The 20,660-nt window shown below is 46.4% G+C and overlaps 1 long non-coding RNA gene across 1 annotated transcript in view; it reads left to right on the top strand.

Moving 5' to 3' along the window:
- LOC124552724 overlaps positions 1 to 20,660 on the top strand; it is a 105,108-nt gene that overhangs the window by 472 nt on the left and 83,976 nt on the right. The window lies entirely within an intron of this gene.

The following is a 20,660-nucleotide window of genomic DNA, read 5'->3' on the forward strand; positions in this document are numbered from 1 at the left end:
AAACTGAAACATAACAGCAAAAGCGAAAATGGTAAACTGCTCTCTGGCGGCTTGTGACGTCCTTGTCCAAAGCCGACGGGTTGTATCCCCTGCTGCACTAGACCCAAATTTCCGGTGCATTTCTGTTCATGAAAATGTTTATTGAAATTTTCCCCTTGTTCCAGATGAAGTTCTTTCCGCAACTCTAGCGGGCACCTACAGTTTTCATTGCGTTTCTTTTTCTTATACTCGTATTTAGATTTTTCTGGCTGTTCCGGATGCATTTGATGCCTTTGTTTTCTCTGCGAAAAACTGTTTCAGGAATTCATCTTCTTTTTCCGCAGGCTGTGCCGCATGTAAACGTAGTGTATGCCTGGTAATAAACCTTTGGTTTAGTTAAATAGCCAACACATTCCTCCAATGTTGCGAAATTGGAGCCTGAGATTGCTGCTTCGTCGGTATCCTTACTTTGCTTCAGAACATAGAATTGTGCTGTATTCTATTACATTTTATTACGCACTTCAATAAATCCTTTCTCATGAAATTCCTTAAGGTGTTTTGTATCTATACTCAGTTCTCTAAATTGTGTATTTACTTCTTTCCTCACTATGTCACACTGCTTGGTTATTTCAGAAAGCAATTCCCCTTTTAAATTAAATATGGGGACATTTCACGTGAAGTGCATAAGGCGTAACAGTATGGAGTATTTAGGAAAGATTCCACAATGCCTTGGATGGATATGTACTAAGTTTAAGCATGCTGTCTTCTTTGGTTCCATATCTATAGCCACTAATAGATATGGTGTCCAAATTTAGTACAAACTATAAGCATGCTGAAGTGTCAACTTTGTGTAATTTTTATGAAAGGTACGCTTATAACTTACAAGCCCCTGCGTTTGTATATTTAAACAATTTTTTGTGCAGAATAAGAATATACTACTGATTAGATGTGTACTTCTAAAATGTCAGAAAATCCATGTTTACGTATGGATGACTCCTCCCAAAGTTTTCTGAAATTGATCCCTGAAGAAATTTTATGCAACATTATGTAAGACATTACTGCAAATTTTGTTACATTTCCAAAACAGTTTTACTCTATTGTTGAAGGAATGTAGATTTTATATGAATTTTCAATCCCTCTCTATGAAACTTCCTGGCAGATTAAAACTGTGTGCCCGACCGAGACTCGAACTCGGGACCTATGCCTTTCGCGGGCAAGTGCTCTACCATCTGAGCTACCGAAGGACGACTCACACCCGGTCCTCACAGCTTTACTTCTGCCAGTATCTCGTCTCCTACCTTCCAAACTTTACAGAAGCTCTCCTCGCCCGCGAAAGGCAAAAGTCCCGAGATCGAATCTCGGTCGGGCACACAGTTTTAGTCTGCCAGGAAATTTCATATCAGTGCACACTCTGCTGCAGAGTGAAAACCTCATTCCTCTCTATGGTTCATCTTGTCACTAGCTCGCTTGCAGAATGCTGTCGGTTGACATGTGCTAATTTAGCTGCAATTTGTGAACACATCAACATTGTGAAATCAGTCTGACATTATATGTTACTAACAGTATCTATTATGTGTATGTTACCTATGTGTAAATTGACTGTTGCCTAACCAAGCATAGTTAATGCATGTATGTTATAAATCATTGCCCACAATTTTAAGAACTTTTATTTTAATGTTTTTCTGATTTTTATGTTTTCATATAATTTATTGTATTGTAACTTTAACAGGCCTGGCATGAAAATGAACTTCGTAGTTTGAAAGTAGCCACCATCAAAATTAAACACAACTGTGATTAAATTACAATAAAGAATTTGTGTTGTCCAAGTTGTAGTCCTGTCCAGACCTCACGTTGGCAAAATATGAGCTAATTTGTGTTTTGCTAACCAAGAAGTGCAGAATATATGATTTTTTTAAACAAACATAAAGTTAAGAAGGGTATACAGCCTACTGACGTTTCTCATGTTGACAAGTTAACTGTTGACTGGTAAAGTTTTCAAGCCTCACCAGAAGCTTTGTCCTACATGTAGAGAAGAATTCTCTGTTAAACAACTACAGTCTCTGGGTGAGCAGGAACCAATGTCTACTGATTATATGCCTGCAGTTGATGTGTCCTACACATTGAATACCTCATTGGTACTGCAAATGTTTGCTGTGTCTGCTGGTGAACTTACAGATGTGAAAGTGTTAAATCTACAATGAACTGGCAATAGGGATTCAATGAGTTATGTAAGCAGAAAGTTAAGAAAGCACGAGATTCCATCATTGAGGCTATAGCAACAGCAGCAGCTGCTGGTGTAAGCTCCACAGATATTGTGGAAACAGAAATGGTGATGCAATATGAGAAATATAAAGATAAAGACATTTCAATTAATTAACTACAAATTAAAGTACATTATTCAAATGAACCCAAAAAAGTTTAACTATTTATCCTTGGCAGTATAATCTGTAGCACACAACAAACAGCAAAAGCATTGGTAAAAGTGCATTTATGGTGTCAGAGACTATGCATGATGGGAAATGAACATGACGAATAGTGATTCACATGATTACACAAGATGGTGAAACCAATGATAAAACGGAGATCGATGAATATTGTCATGATGGCCAGTGTATGAAATTGTGTGGTAGCCTAGTGGAATATATTGTGCAGGATGTCATATAAAGCAGAATATTCTGTAAAACTGAAATCGTACTCTAAGGATCCTGTTTAAACACTACTAAACAAATCACGAAATTTCGAAAATATCTCACAAATCTTTTATTTATTTATTGTATTTCATTTTATTTATTCATCCAGTAAATCTCTACAGATTGTTGGATGTCATTTGCATGAGACACACACACACACACGCACTGAGCAATTTTCTTTTTGTGTAGCTTGAGACTTTTATGCCTCTTGTTATCCATGACTTTGCTTTTATATTTGTGTTCCTTACCACCCGTGTTTTGAGGGAATATACTGTTTCAAAATAATTGTTGAAGATGTCAGGAAACCTTTCAAACTTTTTGTTCATGTCATGCAACTGAGAAGCTTCTTCCCTCATTTCTCTTGATAACAAGTTACTGAACTTCAACATTTATTTTAATAGTACAATAAATTAATTATATTTGATCATGCATTAGCAGCAGTAGCAATTTTTGCATATTCTTGCTTCATGTCTGTTGTACTTCACACGGTTTAAGAATTCTACCACTGAATAGAAGCAGTGATCTAATAAGAATGCCCTTAGGGACTTGTGAAACAAAGAAAATGAAGAAATAACTAATTTTATGTGGCCAACTATTGTACATTTGTATTGCACTATTTGTACTGGAGGTTTTATATGCTGTTGTCCATACTGACTGAACGTGGAGTTTGTCTTTTTGCCTGGTATTATGTTCATGTACATTACAGTTTTTATTTATCTCTTTGATGTTTTTTCTCACATATTTACAATTTTCTAGAATAAAAGGACAGGGAAGAGGCAGGATGGAAGACTTTTGAAAGAGGGACCTATATGAGTCAGTCTGTTTTGCATGGTGCATTGCTCTTACAGCTCTTTTTTGGATCAAGGAAGTTTCCAGGCTAGCAGCTATGCTACCCCATAATATAATTTCATACTGTAGAATACTTTAGAACTGGGCAAAGTATGCAATTCTAACAGTTTGGAAACTTGCTTTGTGTGCAAGTAAGTGTAGGCTGTAGCATACTTTTTTCAGTGTCTTATTTGTTTTTGTTTTTTTGTTATATGTATATATGAAGGTAGTATCTGTTCCCAAAAGAACAGATACCAGTGATGACCATGCAGCTTCTCAAGAATGAAATGATAATTAAATCAATACCCTAGCTGCAAACAGGCATTGACATACATCATTTGGGACATGTTGAAAATGTGTGCCCCAACTGGGAACCGAACCCGGGATCTCCGTGAGACCCACATTCCTGACATGTCCACACCACTACAGTAGTAGTGCGCCTAATAGATATTTGCCCATTACACTCATTACTCGTGGGAGATGAAGCTACCAAGTCCCGTACGAGTTGGGGCATAGCGTGTGCATTCGCACAAGCTGGTCGACGGCTGGGTAGCCATATTTTAACTGTATATGAAGGTAGTATCTGTTCCTTCATATATAGTGGTTGTAGATTTATTTTTCCGAAAACCGTGTTGGGAATCGCCGAGGATTTTGTTCTTCTCCAGAAATTCCATTAATCTGTTATACTTGATTCTTTCATTGAGTTTGGCAAAAATTGACAATAATGAGACTGGTCTATAGTTTTCAAGATTTGCCTTTGTCATCCTTTTTATGAATAGGGATCACTTTGGCAATTTTAAGACATTCCAGTAGAGAAAGACAAGTTGATTACCTTGTGTTGCTATGTTTATAATACATTCCTTTAAGATGAAATCTGGAATACTATCAATTCCTGAGGATGTTTCTCTGAAGGTTTTTGCTGTGTGAATGATTTCACTCGAAGATGTGTCATAGAGACAGGTTGAGTGGAGGCAAGAATTTACTTTATTCTTTTGGTTAATTGGGCAATTCTTCTTATTATTAATTATAAGGTTTTTTGTATTGTGTTCATAATACTGCATGAAGAGATTTGCAATCTGCTGCGGGCCAGTAATTCTCTTGTTGTCACAGTTCAGTGTGATATTTTCCTTTTTACTATTTCCTTCCTGCTTTACTACTTTCCAGATTGCTTTGCTTTTATTTTCTGACTCTGATATAAACTTATCATTAGCCATTATTTTTGCCTGACGTATGGCTTTTCTATACACCTGAATATATTTTGTGATATAACTGTTGAGGAGAGGGGATATGTTGTGGTTTTTTCTGTAACTGAGCAATTTTCTTTTTGTGTAGCTTGAGACTTTTATGCCTCATGTTATCCATGACTTTGCTTTTATATTTGTGTTCCTTACCACCCATGTTTTGAGGGAATATACTGTTTCAAAATAATTGTTGAAGGTGTCAGAAAACCTTTCAAACTTTTTGTTTGTGTCATGCAACTGAGAAACTTCTTCCCTCATTTCTCTTGATTACAAGTTATTGAATATTTCTATGCTTTGTGTGCTGAAACTTTTTCCAGTCACAGTCCTTTTATGGTTTTGTCTGGGTAGTAAACAGTCTGAGAGGGCTACCACTTGAGCTTCATGAACACTATAATTGTAAGTACACATTTTGCAGTATAGGGTGTGTTAACAAATATTTGGTCCACGGTAGTGGCAGAAGTTTTTGTAATTCTTGTTGGGGCTGTAATTGTTTGTTTTAAATTGAAAGTATCTGTTAGGTTGAACAACAGTTCTTTTCTCCTGCTTGTTGCAAGAAAGTCAGTGTTGAAATCCCCACACAGTACTATTGATTTCCTACATGTATCTGTTATAACTTTAAGTTGAACAAATATATTTCAAGGACGAGGCAATACATGAAAATCACAGATCAAGTAAACAGAGTAAGACGTGTGTACACTTTAACAGCCAAATCATAACTGAGTCCGAGTCTAGCGGCCGCTGGCTGGCTGACCGCTCAGGTGGCGCTGCTGCTGCACGGCTGGCAGACAGCGCCGCAAGTAGAGGACGCGCGTAACTGCGCGGCGGTACTTTGAAAGATCGGCGAGTCACAACACTTTTCCCCCCTTTGAATTTTTCGCAAAGATCTTGATGGACTGTAGATTGCTAATGTCCATAGGTGTTGTTTGGCTGGCCATAAAGTCTCGAGGAGGAGGCTTCCTGTACGGACGGAAGTGTCCCCGATGGTAAAGGGTCGAGATGACAGGAGACGTGGGGGTCGAATCTGCTGGGCCCCGTGCACCAATCTGCCCGTTGCGGCAAGTCCGGTTGCTATAACAAGAGACATGGGCGATGTGTCTGCGTCCGTAGGAGGAGGAGGCGAGTAGAGTTGCTCCAACAGATGATGCTCGTCTAGTTCCTGCATGGGCACGTCTCCTGGTGGTGTCAGTTCTTGTGCTGGCACCGATATGATGGTGAGAGGACTGCATTGCGAGTAATGAGAGATTCCAGGATCCCGAGTGTCAGGTAGTGCCGAAGGTGGGGTAGCGGCATCCGGAACAGGCGTTGCCGGCACTCGAGGCTGATGCTGGTTCGAATGACGCACTGCAACACCCGTGTCCGTCTGGATTTCATACAGGCGTCGGCCACGGTGTCGTAAGATGCGGCCAGGACTCCATTTTGGCCGCCTGCCATATCTCCGTACCCATACAAGGTTGCCGGCGGTGAACCGGCCAAGCGAAGGCACCCGCGGCTGTGAGGTGGAAGGCCGCAGAAGATGAAGTAGCGTGCGGGGCTGTCGGCCATGTAAGAGCTCAGCCGGGCTGTGGTCGCCCATGGGGGTGAAACGGTAAGAAGCCAGAAATTGGAGAAGCGCATCATCAGCAGCATAAGAAGTCAGGAGTTTCCTCATCTGAGCCTTAAATGTGCGGACCAATCGTTCAGCCTCACCGTTGGACTGTGGATGGAACGGAGGGGCCGTGACATGCATGATGCCGTGATGGGCACAAAAATCCGCAAAATCGGAAGAGGCAAATTGCAGACCATTATCAGTAACAAGTGTAGAGGGAACGCCTTCCAAAGAGAAAATGCGAGCTAGAGCATTGGTGGTTGCCGTGCTGGTAGGCGACGTGCAACGGACGGTGAAAGGAAAGTTAGAGTAGGCGTCAATAACGAGAAGCCAATAAGTACCTAAAAAAGGTCCTACAAGTCGGCATGAATACGCTCCCAGGACTTCTCAGTCGAAGGCCACGGTGACAAAGATGACTTCGGGGCGGCGGCCTGTGACGCCCAAGGGCCGCAGGCAGCGACCGTGTATGTGATTTCAGAGTCCATGCCGGGCCAGTACACATGACGGTGCACCAGAGATTTCGTGCGAGACACACCCCAGTGCCATTGGTGAAGGAGGCGCAAGACCGAAGCACGCAAAGACGCAGGTACCACAACACGCGGCGAAGCATTTTCGGTGGAAAGGAGGATAACACCATCCCTAACCGTGAGGCGGTAACGCAAAGCGTAGTAATTCCGCAACGGATCAGAAGTCTTAGCGGACGGACAATCTGGCCGACCCTTCTGAATACAGTGTAAAACCCGGGAGAGGGTAGGGTCAGAACCCGTAGCAGCCGCCAGCCAATCCTCAGTGATGGAGAACCCGTCCACAACCCGCTGCTCGGCAACATCCAGGTGGAAACACAAAAGTTCATCCCTATCGAATGCCGGATCAGGACCCATGGGAAGGCGAGACAGTGCATCAGCATTTGCATGTTGAGCCGTCGGGCAGAAATGAATCTCATAATCGAAACGGGACAAGTAAAGAGCCCAACGCTGGAGGCAGTCAGCAGCCTTGTCGGGAAGTGACGTTGATGGATGAAACAAGGAAACAAGTGGTTTGTGATCCGTAACAAGATGCAATTTGGATCCATAGAGAAAAACACCAAACTTATGAAGAGCATAAATAATGGCCAAAGCTTCTTTTTCAATTTGAGAATACTTTTGTTGGGCATCCGTGAGCTTTGGAGGCATAAGCAATGGGTTGTTCAGAACCGTCAGAAAAAACGGTGCGCACGGACTGCACCGACCCCGTATGGAGAGGCGTCCGTGACAAGGACAAGATGTTGGCCAGGTCGATAAGTAGCCAGGCACGGGGCCTGTTTCAGCATAGTCTTCAATTTCTGGAAAGCCGCATTGCATGACGCAGACCACTGAAAAGGCACGTTTTTATGCAACAGGCGATGCAACGGCTGAGCCACCAAAGCAGCAGACGTTAAAAACTTGTGATAGTAAGCTATTTTCCCCAAGAAGGCCTGCAGTTCCTTAACAGATGTAGGGCGAGGAAGGGCAGCGATCGCAGTGACAGTTTGCTGAAGCGTACGAATACCATCCAGAGAGTTGAAACCCCAAGTACGTGATAGATGCCTGAAAATATTTTGATTTCTGAAGATTACACTTAAGATCGGCAGTCTGTAAGACATGAAAAAGTGTGCTGAGTTTTTGAAGATGTTCGTCAGTGGTGGAGCCAGTGACAACAATGTCGTCCTGGTAATTTATACACCCAGGGACAGTGAGCAATAATTGTTCCAAGAATCGCTGAAAGAGAGCAGGGGCGCTGGCAACCCCGAATGGCAATCGTTGGTATTGATAGAGGCCGAAAGGCATGTTAAAAACCAGAAACTGGTGGGAAACAGTGTCGAGAGGAAGTTGATGATAAGCTTCTGACAGGTCAAGTTTAGAAAAATACTGGCCTCTAGCAAGCTTAGTGAACAATTCTTCAGGTTGAGGCATAGAGTAAGTGTCGATAAGGCATTGAGCATTTACAGTGGCTTTGAAATCGCCACAGAGATGAATATCACCATTTGGCTTAGCAACGACGACAGGAGAGGACCACTCACTGGAAGTGACAGGAAGCAAGACCCCTGAAGCAGTGAGACGATCCAGCTCCCGTTTGAACTGATCACGAAGGGAATGGGCAGAGCCCGAAAAAACTTAGGCCGAGCGGTGGGTTTGAGCGTGATATGAGCTTCAAAGTCATTTGCACGGCCTAACCCAAGAGAAAAAAGGGACGAAAATGTCGTCGACAAGGAATCCAATTGAGCATAAGGAATAGCATCAGAGACGATATTCACAGAGTCCTCTATGGAGAACCCAAAAACGTCAAAGGCATCGAAACCAAAAAGATTCTCCGTGTTACTGTGGTCGACCACAAATATGGGAACAGTGCGAACGACAGATTTGTAAGATACTTCAGCATCAAATTGTCCCAAGAGAGAAATCTTGTGTTTATTGTAAGTCTGTAATTGCCTAGTGACAGGTGACAGGATTGGAGAAGCAAACTGAAGATACGTCTGAGAATTGATGATAGTGGCAGCAGAACCAGTATCCACCTGCATGCGAACATCTCGACCAAGTATTTGGACAGTGAGGAATATTTCCCTGAAAGGGAAGAAGTACAATTGACAGACAACACAGAATCAGAATCAGTACCATGTTCATGAACATCATGTATGCGGTCGGATTTGCAAATGGATGACACATGACCCTTTTTTTTTTTTTTTGCAATTGTGACACACGGCCCAACGTTGTGGACAGTCCTCTCGTGAATATTTCGTAAAACACTGCGGATATGAAGGAAGTTGCCGTGGGGTTTGCTGCAGTTTCTTAGAAGTTTGTTTACAGTCAGGCCGAGGCTGCGCTCGGGAGTGTACTGCGGCCACGTAGGCCGGCGGGGACACGCCACACGCTTCGTCAACAACGCACAGAGGTTGTATTTCCCCGACGTCACCCCACGCCTCTATTTGCGCTTCAGCGGCGTGAGAAATTTCAAAAGACTGAGCGATGGATAGGACTTCATCTACAGTCGGATTTGCCAACTGAAGGGCACGTTGCCTAACTTCTTTGTCGGGCGCCGACCGGGTAATAGCATCCCATACCGTGGAATCGGCGTAGGATTCTTTGTGAACTCCAGTAACAAATTGACACTTTCGACTGAGGCCGTGAAGTTCAGCAGCCCACGTGCGATAGGATCGATTCGGTTGTTTTTGACAACGATAAGAGGCAACACGAGTGGCTACCACATGTGTATGCTTTTGAAAATAGACGGACAGAAGTGAGCACATTTCAGCAAAGGACAAAGACGCAGGATCTTTCAAAGGAGCCAATTGCGACAACAACAGATACATTTGAGGTGAAATCCACGAAAGGAACGGACACGTTTGTCCGTGCGCGACACGAAATGCCAAGAAGTGCTGTTGAAGATGTTTTTCGTAATCTGACCAGTCTTCCGCCGTCTCGTCGTAAGGAGGAAAAGAAAGTAGAGACGATGACGAGGGATGCCCCGCATTTGATGCCGCGACGAAATCAGGAATCGCATTTGTGAGAAGCGTTTGCTGTTCTATGAGACCTTGCAATAGTTGCTCTAAAGTAGCCATGGAAACATGTGGGTCAACGATGAAAAAGAAAAAATCCCATCCTCGTCGTCAATTGTTATAACTTCAAGTTGAACGAATATATTTCAAGGATGAAAGTCACAGATCAAGTAAACAGAGTAAGACTCGTGTACACTTTAACAGTCAAATCATAACTGAGTCCGAGTCTAGCGGCCGCCCAGGTGGGGCTGCTGCTGCACGGCTGGCAGACAGCGCCGCACGTAGAGGACGTGCGTGACTGCGCGGCGGCACTTTGAAAGATCGGCGACTCACAACAGTATCCTATTTAGTAATGTTTCAAGTTTATTGATAAATGCCTCCAAGTTCCCATTTTGAGAGCAATAGATGCACACAACTGTCTTTGCACCACTGATTCCTACAACTGTTGCTTCAAAGTTTCTTTCTGTATTGAGGAACTGAAAACTGTAAATAGTTTTGAATTTCAACCCATTTTAATTAAAATAGCAGTAACTCCATTTTTGAATTTTCTTCTACAGAAGTAGCTTGCAAGTGTGTAGCCTGGTATTGTAAATGGAACAATCTGATCTGCCTTTAACCAGTGTTCCGAGAAATGTAGAACACTGACAAAATGCATTTTAGTGTTTAGAAAAATCTCAATGTCTGAAACGTTGTTTGTGACTGACTGGACGTTGTGGTGGTATGTCACTGCAATTTATTTGTCTACTGGATTTTAAATTAACATCCGACTTTCCTGAGGGCATTATTATTGCATCACTTACCTGCAGGTGCTTGAAGTCTCCTTTTGTCTCTTTCACTTCCGAACGCTTTCTGCTCCTGGGATGTTCATCCGTGTGGCTGCCTCTTTAGTGGTGCTGCTTTTGGTTTCTTGCACCCCACCATTTGCGCAGATTTTCTCAGCTTGCTCGACCTCGTCGGCTGCTTCCATTTGACGGTTTTCGGTCTTGTGTGGAATGGAGATAAATGTCCACTTTCAGCCTTGAGAGATGTCACTTCTGTTACCAAACTCTTCTTATTTATAGAATTAGACACAACACATTTGTCATCGAGAGGTCTGGCTACTGAGATATCCTGCTTCAGGTGTAGTTTTTGACCTACTATTTCTAAAATCTTGCAAATAATGAATTTATTTTCCACTCTGTTAAGATGGAGGCCACGATGTGTGTGGAATCTTCTTCTGAGTTCACTTATATCCACGAATGTTACAGTTTTAAACTGTCTGCAGATAGTTTGAACATCTGTTTGCTTTTCGTACCTCTTCATTTACACAGGACCAGTTTGGTAGGTCACGATGATGTGCAACTGAAAAAATGATCGCATTTGTGTTTCTGAGCTCGAGTAATCTTCGCTTAAGAGAAATTGTGAGTTCCTTTGTTTTGTTCGTTGCTACGTCGTATGTTTTAGCGAGGAAAACAGAGAAGTCATTTGTGCTCAATTCCAATAGTTTTTCTTGCCTCTCTGCAGTCACAGCTTTGAAATTGGTGGCCGGTTTCACAACAGCATTGATTTTGTAAGTACATCTATTACATAATTCGGTGGCTATTCCTCGTCCTTGACTCTCTGTAAACAAATCAATTTTAGCAGCGCTTGTTAAGGGAAGTTCACACGTTCCAAAAATACTATTGTGGACCGCTATGCTTTCTTTTGAACTAGTGCCCTCGATCATTTTTCCTGTGGGAGATGTCGATGTCTCAATTTGTTTGCTTGAGTCTGGCAGATTTTTACTGCTCACAGTCACTTTTGTTCATTTTCTTTCCACTGTGTAATACTTTGTTGTTTTAGGCTTATCTCTTTTGCACAGTCCTGTTTATCTCCACACGGTTCACTGTTAACTTCATCATTACAGTCCTCATCTGATAGTACTTCGTATGAATTTTCGTGCACTAAGTTTAAACTGTTCACACGGCTTATCACTTTCTGAAAGCTGTTTTCCTCTGAAACTTTAGTACACTTATACAAACAATTGTTGGGGTATGCTACATATCAGTCCATCACCACAGCCAGTTTTCCTCCAGTCACATTTATTGGCTTCACCAACTCACAACCAAACTGTACCATTTCAAACTAACCTAAGCTTTGGGCTACACTTCAGATCAGTCCGTCACCACAACCAGTTTTCTTCCCGTCACTTTTATCGGATCACCAACTCGTGACCAAACTGTAACATTTCAACCTAACCCGAGCTTTGGGCTAAGCTGTAGATCAGTCCATCGGTACAGCCATCACATTCATTGGCCTTACTATCTCACAACTAAACTGTTAACATTTCAATCTAACGTAGGCTTTGGGCTACACGACAGATCAGTCTGCTGCTACAGCCAGTGTTATTTCAGTTACATTCATTGGCTTCACCAACTCACAGCTAAAATGGACAGTTCAACCTACCCTAAGCTTTGGAGTAAGCCACAGATCGGTCCATTGTCACAGCCAGTTTTCCTCGAGTCTCATTCATTGGCTTCACCAACTCACAATCAAACTAACATTTCAACCTGGCCCTGGCTTTGGGCTATGCTACAGACCATTCTGTGACCACAGCCGTACATTCATTGGCTTCCCCTACTCGCTACCAAACTTCAATCTTGGCTTTAGGCTATGCTACAGGCTAATTCGTTACCACAACCAGGTTTTCTCCAGTCGCATTCATCTGCTTCACTAACTCGTGAGCAAACAGACTAACCTGAGCTTTGTGCTATACTACAGATCAGTCCGTTACCACAGACTTTGTATTCATTGGTTTCGCTAAATCGCAACCAAACTAACAAATTCAACTTAACCTAGGCTTTGGGATACACTACAGGCCACTGCCATCACATTCATTGGCTTCCTTAATTCACAACCAAACTATCACATTTCATACTAACTTAGCCTACGGGATATGCTACAGATCAGTCCGTTACCACAGCCAGTTTTCCTCCAGTCACATTTGTTGGCTTAGCCAACTCGTAACCAAAACTGTAACATTTCAACCTAACCCAGGCTTTGGGCCACACAACAGATCAGTTTGCGAGCACGGCCATCACATTCCTTGGCTTCCCCAATTCATAACCAAAGTATCACATTTCAAACTAACCTAGACTGTGGGATATGCTACAGATCAGTCCACTATCACAGCCAATTTTTCTCCAGTCACACTCGTTGACTTCTTCAACTCACAAGAGTGTAACATTACGACCTACCCTAGGCTCTGGGCTACGCTACAGATCGATCCGATACCGCAACCAGTTTTTCTCCAGTCACATTCATTGGCTTCACCATCTCACAACCAAACTAACATTTCAACCTGAACCGAGCTTTGTGCTATGCTACAGATCCATCTGTGACTACAGCCATCACATTCGTTGGCTTCCCCAACCCGCAACCAAACTGCAATATTTCAACCTAACCTAGGCTTTAGGCTACGCTACAGACGAATCCGTTACCACAGCCAGTTTTCGTACAGTCACACTTGTTGGCTTAGACAGCTCACAACTGAAACTGTAACATTTCCACTTAACTGAGCCTTTGGGCAGCCCTAGATCAGTCCGGCATCACAGCAAGTTTCCCTCAGTCACATTTGTTGGCTGTACCAACTCTCAACCAAACTTTAACATTTCAACCTAACCTAGGATTTGGGCTACACTACAGATCAGTCTGTGACCATAGCAATTCACATTCGTTGGCTTCCTCTGTTCACAACCAAACTGTAACATTTCAGCCTAGCTTGGGGTTTGGGCTACACTGCAGATCAGTCCATCACTACAGCCAGTTTTCCTTAAGTCACATTCATTGGGTTCATCAACATTCAACCAAACTAACATTTCAACCTGACCTAGGCTTTGGGCTACACTGCAGATCAGTCTGTGGCTACAACCATTACATTCATTGACTTCCCCAGCTCACAACCAAAATATCACATTTAAACTAACTTAGCTTTTGGGTCATGCTACAGATCAGTTCATCACCACAGCAAGTTTTCTTCGTGTCACATTCATTGAGTTCATCAACACTCAACCAAACTAACATTTCAAACTGACCCAGGCTTTGAGCTAAGCTACAGATCAACCTGTGACCACAGCCATCACATTCATTGGCATCCTCTGTTCACAACCAAACTGTAGCATTTCAGCCTAGCTTGTGTTTGGGCTACACTACAGATCACTCCATCACCACAGCCAGTTTTCCTCCAGTCACATTCATTGGCTTCACCAACTCAACCAAACTTGATCATTTCAACCTCGTGATTTCTGATGCTCAGACCACAGAATTAGAACTTGTGACCTGCTTTCCCCACTCACCCAGCGATGAGTCCTTATAGCCTGCAACACAGGCAGACCAGCCCTAAAGCCAACACCTGCAATATTCCACCATTCTGGGGGAGTCAGTGGAGTAGTTGTTGCCCATTTCAGTGGTAGACCTTCCCCCTGTGGGTTCGGGGGTTAGAATAGGCCCGCGGTGTTCCTGCCTGTCGTAAGAGGCGACTAAAAGGAGTCTCAAATGTTTCGGCCTTATGTGAAGGTCCCCTCTCGGGTTTGACCTCCATCTTTCTAAATTGTTCCGAAGAGCGAGCCAATTGGGGAAGGGCGCCTTACATGGTGCACTGTATCCGTCGTGCATTGAGACCTTTAGCCGGCCTTTTCGTCGTTGCAATGGTGTCCCGCTCGTTTTCCATCTCTTGGGCGAGGATACGTCCCTGGGTACGATTACCACGCTGCACTCTGCAGTGTTGCTTTTAACTGCGACGACGACCTTGGACTTTCTTGCACCTAAGATCCAGCACGGTAGCCAGTCCGTTGTGGTGGGGCCGCCATGTACCCTGTTGGTTGTAGCCCCCTGACAACACAGGGATCGCTCTACTGATGCCTGCGCCGTTAACTCCCCACGTATGCCAAGGAGTAGATGCCCATCTCCCTGGGGCATCAGGACTCCCGGCAATGGCCATCCTGCCAGGTGGCTATTGCTGTGGATGGGTGGCACCCGTGGGGAGGGCCCTTGGTCGGAGTAGGTGGCATCAGGGCGATGACCCGCAATGAAGCGTGGTACATCATCTCTCGCTGGTGGGCCTCCACCAGCAGTCTCTAAGCGATCGAGGTCTAACCTCAATTGAAAGAAATTTGATCAGAGATCATTTCCCTCCCTGGCCACTCCATGGGAGGAACGTATGGCAAAAGAAGGCAGTGGAGAATATTCACCCCGGTTCCTTGTGTGTACGCGAGTTGATGGGGAATCGTTTATGTCAACCAAGCCCCAGTTTTTTGTGGAGCATTTAGAGGACAAGTATGGGGAGGTGGAGGGTTTGTCCAAAATGCGCTCTGGTTCAGTACTCATCAAAACAGCATCCCCTGCCCAGTCACGGAGGTTGCTCAATTGTGACAAGTTGGGGGATGTTTCCGTTAGCATCACGCCACATAAGGGTCTCAACATGGTCCAGGGTATTATATTCCACAGGGATCTTCTTCTACAGTCCGATGATGAACTACGAACCAACCTAGAACGACGAGGTGTTCACTTCGTCCGGCGCGTCCATCGGGGTCCGAGGGATAATCAGGTAGCCACCGGTGCCTTCATCTAGGCCTTCGAAGGTGATGTTTTACCCGAAAAGGTCAAGGTGATGGTTTACCGTTGTGATGTGAAGCCATATATCCCTCCTCCGATGCGGTGTTTTAAATGCTGGAAGTTCGGGTACATGTCATCTCGCTGTACTTCCAGCATCACGTGTCGGGATTGTGGACATCCTTCGCATCCCGATACTCCATGTGCCCCGCCTCCTATCTGTGTTAATTGCGGAGAACACCATTCCCCCTGCTCGCCGGACTGTAGGATATTGCAGAAAGAAAGGAAGATAATGGAATATAAGACCCTGGACCGCCTGACCTACCCAGATGCTAGACGGAAATACGAGAGGCTCCATCCTGTGGCAATGACGTCAACCTACGCCGCTGCTGCAACGACGGTTCTCCCATCATCACGAATCGGCTCTAAGATCGGTCAGCATCCACCAGCCCCCTTGCTTGTGGGGGGGCACTTCACAAATTGTTGCTCCTGCTCCATCTACTTCAGGAGCAACACCCCCCAAACCATCGGGGACATCAGTTCCCCCTTCCCAGCTGGAGAAGAGTAAGACTTCTTCGGCTACTCTCGCAAGGAAGGGGTCCCTCGGGGACCTCCCTTCGCAAGTTCCGACCAGCGGCACAGCAGACACCCGCAGGTGGCTCAAACAACCACCAGTCCCTGGTCCTAGGGCCTCACGGTCGTCCTCCGTCCCTGAGACTGACCCTGTGCAGCCCTCCAAGCCTGAACCACCGAAGGCACAACGAGAGAAACAGAAACAGAACGAGAAGAAAGTCCCCAAGAATACCGACATTGCGGTGGCACCCGTCCCACCGCTTCCTACAAGCTCTGCGTCTGAGGACGTGGTGGAGATTCTGGCGTCCGCTGAGGACGTCGATCTCGCTGATCCTTCAGACGCCGTGGCAAGCACTGGCACAGGTGCTCAATCGGAGGCAGCAGGTGACCTAGTGGCGTAATCTGCCTACCCAGTCCCGTCACGCCTTTCTCAGACATGGACAATACCATCCTCCAGTCGAACTGCAGCGGTTTCTTCCAACATCTAGCTGAGCTGCGCCAACTTATCAGCCTTCACCCTTTCTTCTGCATTGCACTTCAGGAAACATGGTTTCCAGCAATGCGAACCCCCGCCCTCCGTGGCTATCGGGGTTATTATAAAAACCGGGTAGCTTATGAAAGGGTGTCTGGTGGCGTCTGCACCTATGTCCTTAACTCTCTCCACAGCGAGTCTGTCCCTCTACATACAGCTTTAGAGGCTGTCGCTGTTCGGGTGTGGACGCCACAGGCTGTTACTGTCTGCAGTCTTTACCTTCCACCGGAGGGTGATGTCGCGCAGCGTGTCCTGGCTGCGCTGATAGCCCAATTGCCGCCACCTTTCTTGTTACTGGGCGACTTTAAAGCCCGTAACCCTCTGTGGGGTGGGTCAGTGGCAACAGGTCGAGGCGCCACTATTGAGCATTTATTGGCGCAGCTCGATCTCTCGATCTTAAATGACGGTGCCTCCACACACTTCAGTGTGGCGCATGGCACATACTCCGCCATTGACTTATCGCTCTGTAGCCCTAGCCTCTTACCGTCTATCCAATGGGGTGTGCATGACGACCTGTGTGGTAGTGACCATTTTCCAATCTTTCTGTCACTGCCACGGCGCCACTCTTCTGGGCGCCCCAGCAGATGGGCTATGAATAAGGCTGACTGGGACTTGTTTTCCTCCACTGCCGCTATTGAGCCACTGTCTCGTGATGACATTGATGCGGTGGTTCAATCGGTCACCACCGGCATCGTTACTGCCGCCGAATATGCCATTCCCCGTTCTTCTGGGTCCCCTCGGCGGAGGGCTGTGCCTCGGTGGTCGCCTGAGATCGCTGAAGCGATTAAAGATCGCCGGCGGGCACTCCAGCGTCACAAGCAACGTCCCTCCATAGACCACCTTATCGCCTTCAAACGGCTGCGTGCGCGGGCCCGCCTCCTTATCCGCCAAGGCGAGAAGGAGAGCTGGGAGCGGTATGTGTCCACCATTGGCCACCGTGTCCCTCCATCGCCGGTCTCGGCGAAGATTTGACGCGTCTACGGCTATCGGACCCCTGCCAGCATCTCTGCGCTCTCACTGAATGGAGCAGTTTGTACAGACTCCGATGTCATTGCAAGCCGCTTGGCAGAGCATTTTGCTAGGAGTTCTGCTTCTGCGAATTACCCCCTGGCCTTCCGCTCCATTAAAGAGCGGATGGAACGTCGGAGCCTTTTGTTTCGCAACCACCATCCAGAATCGTACAATGTTCCATTCAGTGAGTGGGAATTCCGGAGTGCCCTTGCCGCTTGTCCTGATACCGCTCCCGGACCAGATAGCATCCACTGCCAGATGCTGAAACACCTCTCAGTGGACTGCCAGCGACGACTCCTAGACCTTTACAACCGTATTTGGGTCGAGGGTGAGTTTCCGTCGCAGTGGCGGGCAAGTATCGTTATCCCCATTCTGAAACCAGGCAAGAACCTTTTGGAGGTGGACAGCTATCGCCCCATTAGCCTCACCAACGTTCTTTGCAAGCTTCTCGAACGGATGGTGAGCCGGCGCTTGACTTGGGTACTGGAGTCTCGGGGCCTTCTGGCTCCGTCTCAGGGTGGGTTCCGTAAAGGCCGCTCCGCCGCCGACAATCTGGTGAGCCTGGAGTCGGCCATCCGTACTGCCTTTCCCCGCCGTCAGCACCTGGTCGCTGTCTTTTTCGACATGCGGAAGGGGTACGATACGACATGGCGTCATCACATCCTTTCTACGCTTCATGGATGGGGTCTTCGGGGCCCTCTGCCGATCTTTATCAGAAACTTTCTGTCGTTTCGTACCTTCCGTGTGCAAGTCGCAGCCTCATATAGTTCCACCCACGTTCAGGAGAACGGTGTGCCACAGGGTTCCGTTTTAAGTGTCTGCCTGTTTTTAATAGCCATTAACGGGCTCGCTGCGGCCGTGGGAAATTCTGTCTCTGCTTCCCTGTATGCTGACGACTTCTGCCTTTATTACAGCTCTCCTGGCATTGCAGCTGTTGAACGTCAGCTACAGGGTGCTATCCGCAAGGCGCAGTCTTGGGTTGTAGCTCACGGGTTCCAGTTTTCGGCAGCCAAGACCCGCGTTATGCATTTCTGCCGGCGACGCACTGTCCACCCAGAACCGCGGCTTTATCTTGCCGGCGAACTTCTTTCAGTGGTGGAATCACACAAGTTTTTGGGGGTGGTTTTCGATGCCCGGTTGACTTGGCTGCCTCATATCCGCCAGCTTAAACAGGCGTGTTGGCGGCATCTAAACACTCTGAGATGCTTGAGCCACACCCGCTGGGGCGCCGACCGATCTACCCTGTTGCGGCTCTACCAGGCGTTAATCCAGTCCCGTCTGGATTATGGGAGCCTGGCTTATGGCTCAGCATCCCCCTCTGCGTTGCGGATGCTGGACCCAATACTACACAGCGGGATCCGACTTGCCACTGGTGCCTTCCGCACCAGCCCTGTGGACAGCATCCTTGTTGAGGCAGGTGTCCCTCCACTGCGGTTACGACGCCAACAATTACTGGCTGCTTATGCTGCCCATGTTTTTAGCTTGCCCGGGCATCCAAATTACTGTGTCCTGTTCCCGCAGTCAGTCGTCCGTCTGCCAGACCGTCGGCCCCGGTCGGGTTGTCCGATCGCCGTACGCTTGGATTTTTCCCTGTTCCACCTCCTTTCCGGGCACCTCTGCGTACACCCCTGTGGTGTGTTCCTCGCCCTTGCCTTCGGCTCGACTTGGCACAGGGCTCGAAGGACTCGGTCCCTCCAGAGGCCTTCCGCCGCCGCTTTTATTCCATCCTGGCCACGTATCAGGGCTCTGGAATTGTTTACACCGACAGTTCGATGGTTGGTGGTCGTGTCGGGTATGCGCTAACTCTAGGGGACCATTCCGAACAACGGTCCTTGGCGGCTGGCTGCAGCGTTTACACTGCTGAGCTGGTCGCCACCTTTCGTGCCCTTGAGTATATCCGCTCCTGCTCAGGTGAGTCCTTCGTTATCTGTAGCGATTCCCTGAGCGGTTTACGAGCTCTCGACCAGTGTTTTCCTCGTTCTCGTCTGGTGATGGCTATCCATGAGTCCCTGCATACTCTCGCGCATTGCGGCCGCTCTGTGGTCTTTGTGTGGACCCCCGGTCATGTCGGTATCCCGGGCAATGAAAATGTTGACCGCCTGGCGAAAGAGGCCACGAGACAACCGTCTCTGGATGTTGGCCTCCCAGAGACTGATTTGCGGGCAGTCCTCCGCCGAAAAGTTTTTGCGCTTTGGGACGCTGAATGGCGCGATCGGATCACGCCCAATAAACTCCGTGCCATTAAGGAGACAACGACTGTGTGGCGGTCATCCGTGCGAGCCAACCGCAGGGACTCAGTCGTCCTTTGTCGGCTCCGCATTGGCCACTCCCGGCTGACACACAGTTATTTACTGTGCCGGGAGGACCCTTCTGTATGTCGCTGCGGGGCGGCTTTGACAGTGGCCCACATTTTGTTGGCCTGCCCCCTTTTAGCTGTGGTCAGGCAGACATTTGCACTGCCTGATATGCTCCCTGCCCTTTTATATGATGACCCTGTTATGGCTGCCTTAGTTTTACGTTTTATTAGGGCAGGGGGATTTTATTCTTTAATCTGAGTGTTTCTGTTTTATTTTATTGTTTTGTGTTGATTCTGGCCTTTGGCCTACGGTTTTAAACTAAGTTTTTTAATGTGTTTTCGGTGGTTGGCTTTTCCTTTTTTTTGTTCCTATGGTCGGCCAACCACCGTCACACTCCGTGTGATTTTATTTCGTTTTGTCTGGTCCTTGTCTATGTTTCTTTTGTTCTGTGTCGTCTGTCTCCTATTCTGTTGAACATTTTTTATTCTCTGTGGGTATTTTTAGTATTTTGGAAAAAGGGACCTATGACCTCTGCAGTTTGGTCCCTTTAATCCTTAAACCAACCAACCAGTGGTAGACCCGCTACTGTGGAATCTCGCGTCCTCTCCACCGTTGCGATGGAGGCCGTGGCAGAAACCGGGGCATCTCCATCTTCATCTACATCAGTACTCTGCAATTCACAGTTAAGTGCCTGACGAGAGGGTTCATCGAATCACCTTCTAGCTGTTTTTCTACCGTTCCACTATCGAATGGTGCACAGGGAAATGGGCACTTAAGTCTTGTCTGTACGAGCTCTGATTTCTCTTATTTTATTGTGATGATCATTTCTCCCTACGTAGGTGGGC

This window comes from Schistocerca americana, chromosome 10 (assembly GCF_021461395.2).
Source record: "Schistocerca americana isolate TAMUIC-IGC-003095 chromosome 10, iqSchAmer2.1, whole genome shotgun sequence".
Taxonomy (NCBI): Eukaryota; Metazoa; Arthropoda; class Insecta; order Orthoptera; family Acrididae; genus Schistocerca; species Schistocerca americana.